A 9582-nucleotide genomic window follows, 5' to 3' on the forward strand; every position below is an offset into this window, starting at 1 on the left:
CGGCGTTAGTAATTGAAGCCCAAAAGAAAGGAGTTAAGGCTCAATACGATAGAATTGTTTCTCCCCATGTTTTTTATGAGGCTGACCTGGTCTTGTTATATGATCAAGCCAATGACAAATTGGGAGCTAGGAAATTCGAACCAATGTGGCATGGGCCTTACATTGTTAAATGATTTTTACAAAAAGGTGCCTATGAGTTAGTAGATTATGAAGGAAATTCTTTCGCTAAGCCCCCAAAAGGGCTTTACCTAAAGAAGTATTATGAATGATTTTCCGTGTAAATACTTGTGTACGTTAGTGTGTTTTCATTAGTGTGCAGTGTGGTTTTGGTGTGTTAGTTTGCTTCTGCAAATAGATTTTCCTCTGCTTACCTTGTTCTATACTTGGTTTGCAGATGTCATCCAACCGTCACGTCGGTTTTACTAATGGTACTTATCATAGTACATGGAATCTATCTTCCGTTGTATGGGAAATCTATGACCCTAACATTGAGTTAGTGAATTTACAAGGTATATGTTTAGGTCACACGGCTAATAACATTGTCGAATATAGTGCGGTCATCGAGCTTTTGTTTGAAGATATATCTCTTGGCATTAGAGAATTAATCGTGAATCTTAATTCACATCTCATTGTACTACATCTTAATGGAAAATATTCAGTTAGAAACCCTCAAATTTTGAGAATGTATTTGCGAGTTCATCTCTTGGAAAGAGACTTTATTTCATTACTTATCATCACATTCCAAGATGCATGAACACATTAACAGATGCATTGGCTAAGTATGTGTTAGATAGACATTTGTGAAACATGTAAATCATAAAGCATCACATAATAGACATGGTAAACATAAAAACATGTGTGTGTGTGTGTATGTGTGTGTATCGGTGTGTATATATATATATAATGTTTGCAAAAGAGTTTACTACATCAAAATGACAAAATCTGTGTTCTGAGACACATGGCTTTATAAGCCTACATCAGTAAATAAAGTAAACTAGAGTTGGATATTCATGCACATGGTTCTCATGATAGCAAAAAATAGCCATAATGACTCGACCCAACAACTGACGTAGTCTGGCGGAAACCCCTACAATGTGTCTCTGGTACCGCAATGGCACCTCATCTATCGAGGTGTACTCTGGAATGCCCCTAGTTAAAGCTTCCTAGTTACACTCTACCTCGATAATCAGATATGCTCCCTCCTCATAAGGAGCCTCCTCAATTTGGCGTGCCATTCACCTAGATATTGGAGAAACCCCTGGAGGTCTCTCTGGTCCCACATCTGCAAATCATCATAAGTCAAATCTCAGTACACATACAAGAAAAAAAATCAAAAATTTTGAAAAATTCAAAAATAGTGTTTACCTGAATCGGTCCACTATGCGTTGCGTGGAAGTGGAAGATCTATATCTCCTCAGAAATCCATGTCTGCATATGCCCAATCATTAACCATGATTACCTGCTAATGCAGCCATTTAAAAAATGCCAGAGGGAATGACATTTCTTGACTACCTCAATGATGATGCATTAGCTCACCCCATCTGAGTAATCATGGATCTCTGAGCATTGTTTCATCCACTTATATCCACTGATAACAAAATAATGGCACACATTCCAAGAAGAACGTCACCAAAATGGACCCGAAACCAAATTGTTTCAGACTCCCTGACTTGCACTTGCTAAGTTGGTGCTTCATGCAAACCAACAAACGCTCACTCTAATTGAAGACTGTGAGATTTAGACACTCGATTGCGTACTGGAAATGAGATTTTTTTGCCTCATGCAATGCTTGAGCCCCAGCTATTCGAGCCATTGTATGCAAGATTGTTCGTAGTGGGATATTTTTTATGGTATTTATCTCAATCTTCCCACTTTGGGTCTTTTTGGTTCCTGGACAATGACTTGCAATAAACATATATGTGCCATATTCTCCAACGTGTGAACCATACAACTAAAATTTTTGTCCCTTTCTAGACAACCCAGTAATGAACTAAATTTCGGCAACATCTATTTCAAGTTATTTGTCCCCAATCAAGAATAGTTGGTGATCCACATTCCACCAACTAATCAGATGTTGCAATAACTCAGACTAATATCAAATCGCGGGAATCCTAAAGAACTTGAGAAACCCACATGCTATTAGGGAATCAACACAATATTGATCTTGAGCAGCCCGATGATCTTCAGCTTCATGTCCTCTTTCTTTCCATTCAACCACCATTTTGGACTGATTATCTTGTGGAAAATCAATAAAACAACATTTCATGAGCTTACATGGAGAAAAAATCCAATAAAAACCATTTAACATGGAGGATTTCACACAAAAAAATTACCTCGGCGCAAGCGCGATTGTGTGTGAATTTTCACGTGCTACTAGCGTAAGGGCCTAATTGACCACAGGTGAGCAGCGCAAGTCTGATGGGTAAAACCCACGTTGGTCACCCTTGAAATAAAAAAATTTCAAGTCCTCCTTGCATCCTAATATATAGATTAAAATGCATGAAATGACTACCAAAATTAAGGGAAGGGACAAATCTCATACCTGCAACAAGCGGCCCGGCGAATGGTGTCCGGGATTGATCGTACTCCTTGTCTGAAAATCAAAGTAAAATGAGGTAAAATTCTCTCAGAAATGCAAATTAGTGAAATGGTAAAAATGATTTACTTTTTTCCCTTTTTATAAGTTTTACATAATTATTTTCACCAATTAGGGCATATTTCACTCATTTTTTTAATATTTTTCCTCAAAATTGGTAATGTGTGTTTCCTTGTGCAGCGATAGGTCATACTATTCTTGGTGATGGTGATTTAGTTTGACTAATTCAACGATTTTTATTTTATCACTTTTTCGAACTCGTCAAAAATAAATTAAAAAGCGACCCCCTAGAGTCATCTTTAAGCTCTTTTCTGACTCTCAAAAAATGAAAATATTGTCAAGTACTTGTCGTTTCGAACTCGTTAAAATAAATGAAATGATGTCTACTCAGTATAAGTTTAACCCTTTTCCAGACTGAAATAGACTATTGTATAAAAAAGGAATACCTTAGTTGAACATGGCTAAGAGGTTTTCTTGGATATTGTTTTCTACCTTTTCGGGTTCAAGAGACGATTTACGAAAAGGGAACTTTGGATTTTTATTTTCTGCGAACTCTCTAAACATGAAAAAGATACAGAATTTCCCCTCCATCGGACTCGTAAAACATAAACGACGCAGGACTTATCACCATGACGAGTTGGAGCTTCTCCTTCCAAGGGCTCTTAAAACTTACTAGGATGGATTCATCTGAAGGATGAACTTATATGGAAATCATATGATATCCCCTTCAAGCTTGCAATAAAAAATATATGGGGTACTCGCCAAAAATGGTGGGGAAAAAAGTGAAAGTGATCATCTCTTGTATTTTGTAAAGGTAGCATGTCTCTCTTGAACATGACACTCATATGTTGCTCGTGTTGGGTTTGGGACATCCTCACTTAGTCACTTTCCTTCCTGGGGTTGGGAAATACATTTTTCCTCTTATATGATTATACAATTTCGTCACCATGACCTCTAATCCTATGTTGAGTCAAATGTTGTCAAACTCCGAAGTTGTGTCACTGATATGTTCAAGAGAAGTCCTATCTACAGTTCTTTACTGCTTATACATTATCTAACTTTCTGCCACAGTCTTGGATCACACTTATCTACTCTACTACATCCCCTTGTTTCATGTCGATGATGTGGGATTCATTATGGCCCTCCTTCGACGGATCACTTCCCGTCGACTTCATCTCATTATCCGGGAAGATGATCTAGAAACTCCCTTCCAATACCTTAGAGCTTACATGCCTCAATGGCAAGTTCTTTGCATTCGACAACAGATTTACATCATTGACCTTTGATTGGATGACTCCACAGGTGTTCAACATCAAATTCACTATTCACATTTCTGTATTGTGCTGGTTGTACCTTGAGAGCCATTGTCATTATTGATGGTTTCTCTCGTGCCTGTTAACGGTTTACATAATTGACCAGTAATCATGTGGTTTTCTATCATGTTCGACTATGACACATCTATTCACATGTTAGAATTCATACATTGATCGGGTTGAGACGGATCACAAGACCCTGGATTCTGACCGATAAAATCTAGGTTATGTGGAGTTATGAGTTATTCATGATTGTACACATGATTCCTTTATACGGATGGTTGTGACCATACCGTGGGTCCATATTCATGATCCTTTATATTCAGATGGTTGCAACCATACCGTGGATCCATACACTTGATCCCTTTCATTCGGATGGTTGTGTCCATACCATGGATTCATGTATTAGTATGTGCCTATTCATGTATTATTAGGCATGATCATCAGAGATGTCAGATATGTATATTTATATGTATATGCTTGATTTGCAGGTCTCATGACGATGTTGTTCTAGTCTTTGCACTTACTTGTAAATCATCTCAGCCATCACTCCTCGTTCTTCCTTCATGCTTTAGGAGGCATATGTTACACAACATTTTTTCACACCTCTTGTTCACTTTCTGTTCCATATCCCGAAGTGCCAAAACATTGACAACTATTCAGCATATCCATCATGAAATACATACCAAAACCTCCCCAAAGAACCAAAGGAAAACTGCCCTGAGTCAATTCTGAAGAAGGTTAACTAAAACCCTAATTTTTCGGGTCAGCACGTCTTTCTCCACTACATGCTTATTCTGATGGCAGGTTTCTATTCTTTACCCTAGCACTGCTAGCATGGGTTTTGATATGAATACTCACATTGAACCTCTTCTGGCAGGTTTTCCCAAACTAGAGGAGAAGCTTCATGCACTAGAACCTTCGAGAATAGTGAGTTGGATATTGGTTGTTGTTGATATGGTTGAGCTCTCCCATTTGGACCTCTTTATCTTATCATTATGGGCTTTCTCCTTGAGATGTGTACCTTCCTCCCTCTTTTATGGATCCCTAACTCCCTCTCCCTTCCTATAAATCAACTCCCTTCCATCCCCAAATGGTTGTTCATTGATTGTTGCATCCCTATGTTGAGATTATGCTTACATGCTACCCATTCTAACTTGGAGAAGGAGTGCTTGAAGAGTCTTTGCTTGGACTTGGACATCCACCAAAAGTAGGTATCCAACATCAAGGCATAATTTGTATGCTTCCCTTTTTAACTTATTAATATATACATCTGATGTTCACTTTCCATAATTGTGTAAATGTTTATGCCTTTAGCTTAATACTCCTTGATCTATTAATAGTTTATGTTTGATGTATGCCATATATTCTCTTGTATCTTGCACAGCTCTTTGATATTCCTTACATTTACTCGGACATAAATAATAAGTAAGGAGCGAGGCCTGGAATGAAAGAATCAAATTCATCTCCAAAGGACTGAGTGATTAGCATAAGGGTGAGGTAGGCCACTCTCTCTCTCTGAATTTGTTAAACATAAGCTAGGAAAGTGTATGTTCGTTTTGTTTAGTTTGTTGCTATACCCACTCATTGGGCTAGAAGGATCACCTCTGTCCGCAAAGGGGATTTACCTTCACAACACATACATTTGTGGGCTCTGTTTAAACCTGTTGATAACCAAACTTCAAATCAATCTTGTTGAAATACTTGGCCCCTTTGAGCTGGTCCAAAAGATCATCAATCCAGGGGATGAGATACCTGTTCCTAATAATGATTCTTTTTATTGCCTGATAATGAATGCATATCCTCCAGGTCCCATCCTTCTTCTATACATGTACAATCAGGCTCCCACAAGGTGAGGAACTTGGTTGGATGTGCCCTTTTTGCAGCAACTCCTAGATTTTCTGCTCGATCTCTTCATTTTACATAATGGAACGATGGTCTATCGGCCCATTGAGTGGAGATGCTTAGAGAGTCAAATCAATCAAATGATTTACCTAGCATTGCAAGGGTACCCCTATGGGTGAGGAGAATATTTCCCTATATTCTTCCACAACATCATCCACATGCTTCTGCTGTGTGGAGGAACCGTTCATGGGGTCCATGGATGTGGCCACAATATTTCCCTTACTTTCAGAGCAAATAAGAAAGAAAGAAAAAAAATCTCAATTTGGGAGATGATCTTACTGCATTTCTTAGCAGAAATCAAAGAGATGGGAATAGGTGGGGCTACCTTTGGTATCTTTTATAACTTATTTCCCAAAGTAATAATGACAGTGTGAGGCCTAGACTCATACACACCATGACTCTTCCACAAGTATGGTTGGCCTAATAATACATCACAAACTTCAAGATGGGTAACATCACATAGTACCTCATCTGTGAAGGGTTTAATATTGTATGGAAGGTGATGTTGTTGGCTGACACAGAGATCTCATCCTTGGTGGAGCCGCCCGATGTTGTATCGTTGCGGGTGTGGTGTGGTCGGCAGGCCCAACTGCTTAATGACTTCTAATAACATGTGTCTCTTTTGGCTCCCGCTATCAACAATGAACTGCAACGGTGACCCCTTCACCCACATTTGTGAGTGGAAGAGATGCTCCCCTTCCTATGGGTCTTCAAGCTCAATATTCTATAACTTAGTGGTGGAAACAGTGGCACTAGTATCTGCATCAATAATATTCTTCCCGTTGTCTTTCCCCTTGTCGCGTTCTGACTCTGAGTCAGAACATGCATCTAACTCTGAAGCCTTTGGCTTAGCCACTAGTGACTACTTGGAATGACACTCACTTGTGTTGTGAGTGGGGCTCTTGTGGAACTCACACCACTTCTCTATGTCTTTTGTCTTCATGGTGTTTTTATTTGCTTGTGGCTTTGATGGGTTGTCTTGATTCACCCTGCCTTGGTTTTTTCCCTTCGTTCTATGGTTTGGGGAGCATTTTCCTCGCTTCAAATTAGCAGATCCAAAGTCTTTATCTTTCTATTTAATTTTTTGTTCAATCTTGGCAGCATATCAGTATGTTGCACCAAGCCAAGATATGTTCAGGAACTATGTTTCTTCCTAAATGTATTTGTGCAGACAATCGCGGTACTTGAGCACCAGATGTTGCTCAGAGTCTTTGATAACTATATTTTTGCATAGAGTATGAATTTTTTTAGTAAACTCATTCACATCTTGGTCCCTTTGCCATCGTATTGTGGTCCATTGTATGTATTTGTCCTCATAGCTCCTCATGGGGTAATATTGTTCCTTGACAATGCCTTAGAAAGAGTTCCAAGTGGGTGCAACTATGAACAGAGAGGGTTCCTCAACCCTTTTATAATAGTAATTGTCCCACCATTCCTTAACATGGGGAGTGTCCATAAGCAGTGGAAAAGTAATCTTCTCCCTATCGAAGAAATTATGGACTAAAAAATAACCCTCCAATAGATTCAACCATTTAAATACAACATCTGCATCAATTTGACCTTCGAATATAAGGATATTGAAGTTCACTTGTACCTTGAAGGAGGTGGTGCATCCTAAGTAACTATTGGATGAAGATGTGTCATCAGTGGGCATATACCAAAGGATTTGGGAAAAATTATCCATCATCTCATTCCTCTGTTGCTCGAGGAATTCTTCAGTAGGGGAATCTTGAGTTCTAAATGGGCCTCCAAAGGAAATTATAAAATAATATTGGAAATAATAAAATAAGATTAGATTACATCATCAAACTTTAGAGGTTGTATGACACATTAGAAATGCAACACGAAAGGATACTGGATGGTGCTCAGGATTTTGGAGCCCTGGCGATGGCAGCCTGGTTTCAAAACTTTACCACGCACTCACACCCTGTTGTCACGGACCTATCCCTCCCGCACTCTGGACACCCTCCTCCGTTCTCGCCCTCTCGACTTGTTTACAGTGAGCTACATTGTTTACCTGTCTAACCTGACATCTGTCAACTGATGGATTTTCCCAGGGCGGTTATTGTTAACTGTCGGTTAGCATGGATGGGGACATCGTTGATTATTTCGAGGACCCTTTTGCACTAGACCCCAACTAGTCGGTCTTCCCTCTGCATTTTTTGGCATCCTCCATGAGAATTTCACTAGAAATCCCTTCAACCCTAGCTGGTGCACCTGGGGTTTACTCGGTGCCAAACTACTTGGTTTTTTCACTTCTGGCTCTGCAACCTCACTTATTGACCGGTCTATCCACTTCTTAGTTTTCATTCCCTAGCATTCCCGAGGCGGTTTTTTATCCCCCTGACCCTGCTTTACTCCTGCTCCCTCTGGCTTCTATGAAATTTATTTCCTCCTTCCTTATCCCTCCTGCGCCCTCACTACCTCTGCATCCCCCTTCATCTTATCTCCTGGGGACTTCTCACACCCTCCATCCACAGAGGACATCCTTTTTTCTGCCCCATCCACTTGAACCCCCCGCTTTGGTTCCCTATTCACAGATACATGACCCTCCCACCTCCAGCTGCTTTGTGGTTTCATCCCTTCCCCACCCAGGTTTGTCTAGGGGTCCCCATTTGTTTGTCGACTCGGTTTCTCCCCCCCAACCCTCCAAGCAGAACCCCTCCTGGCCGACCAAGTCGACCGCGCAAGAGATTCAAAGGGGTGAAGGCTGGTATGAAGAAGATCTCACTCACCTTTGGTAGCGACAAACATTTGGGGGATGTGATGGAGACCATTGATTGTGTTTTGGTGGGTTGGGTCAGAGGTCGGGCATACTTAGTTACGCAACTAAGAAATGGGTCTTGGATATTTGGGGGCAGATCCTCAGTGAATTACCATCGGTTGTTACAATTTCTCGAGGATGGTTTGCCCTCCGTTTCCATTGACCTGATTTTATCCCATGGGTCCTATCAAAGCATTAGCACATCGAGATGGCATTGATATTTCTCAAACGATGGAGCCCTCTTTTTGATACCGAGAGAGAACACCTCGGAGCTAGGCCTATTTGGGTTCACTTGCCTGGATTACCCTTGCACTTATGGTCAGAAGATGTTTTTAAACGGATCAGGAACACCCTTGGATGGTACATGGATTATGATAAATCATATATGCTACTAGAAATATGTCTATGGCACATATACTGGTTCATCTTGACACCAGGAAAGATCTGGAGGAAAATATGTAGTTTCATTGGTGGGACACTTGCATGGTACAGATACTAGACTACGAGGGGGTGTCTTATCGCTATCACAGGTGTCGTAAGATTGGACATCTATAAAAATATTTTCCACTCCTTGCATCCAACTCTACATCGGTTTCCCAACCTGATCATGTTGTTGGTAATTTTGTTGTTGACCAGTGTAGTAAGGCACCTGCTCGGTACAAGGTGGTAAGGCACTCGCACGAAGAATGTTCACCCCCCATCCCCATGTATCACTAGATCTCATGTGGCTATGACAACATTTGTCTCTATTGCAGGTACTTTCTCTTTACCTCCTTCTCCCCCTATTTTATCATGTGTTTCTATTCCTTGTTCTGAGAGTGGTATTGTTGTACCTGTTATTTGTACCCCCTCTGTTTTTTCCACTTTGGCCCCTTTTGCCCCCACTTGTTCCCCCACTCCCCATACCATTACTGAACTCCCGGATTCCCTCTCCCCTATGAAGCCATCCTCTGAATCAAGTAGAGGTCACAATTACAACCTTCATTCTATGACCCGCTTTACCC

The sequence above is a fragment of the Pinus tabuliformis genome, chromosome 6, assembly GCF_031772625.1.
Source record: "Pinus tabuliformis cultivar Carrire ecotype Pingquan chromosome 6, CPIR1, whole genome shotgun sequence".
NCBI lineage: Eukaryota > Viridiplantae > Streptophyta > Pinopsida > Pinales > Pinaceae > Pinus > Pinus tabuliformis.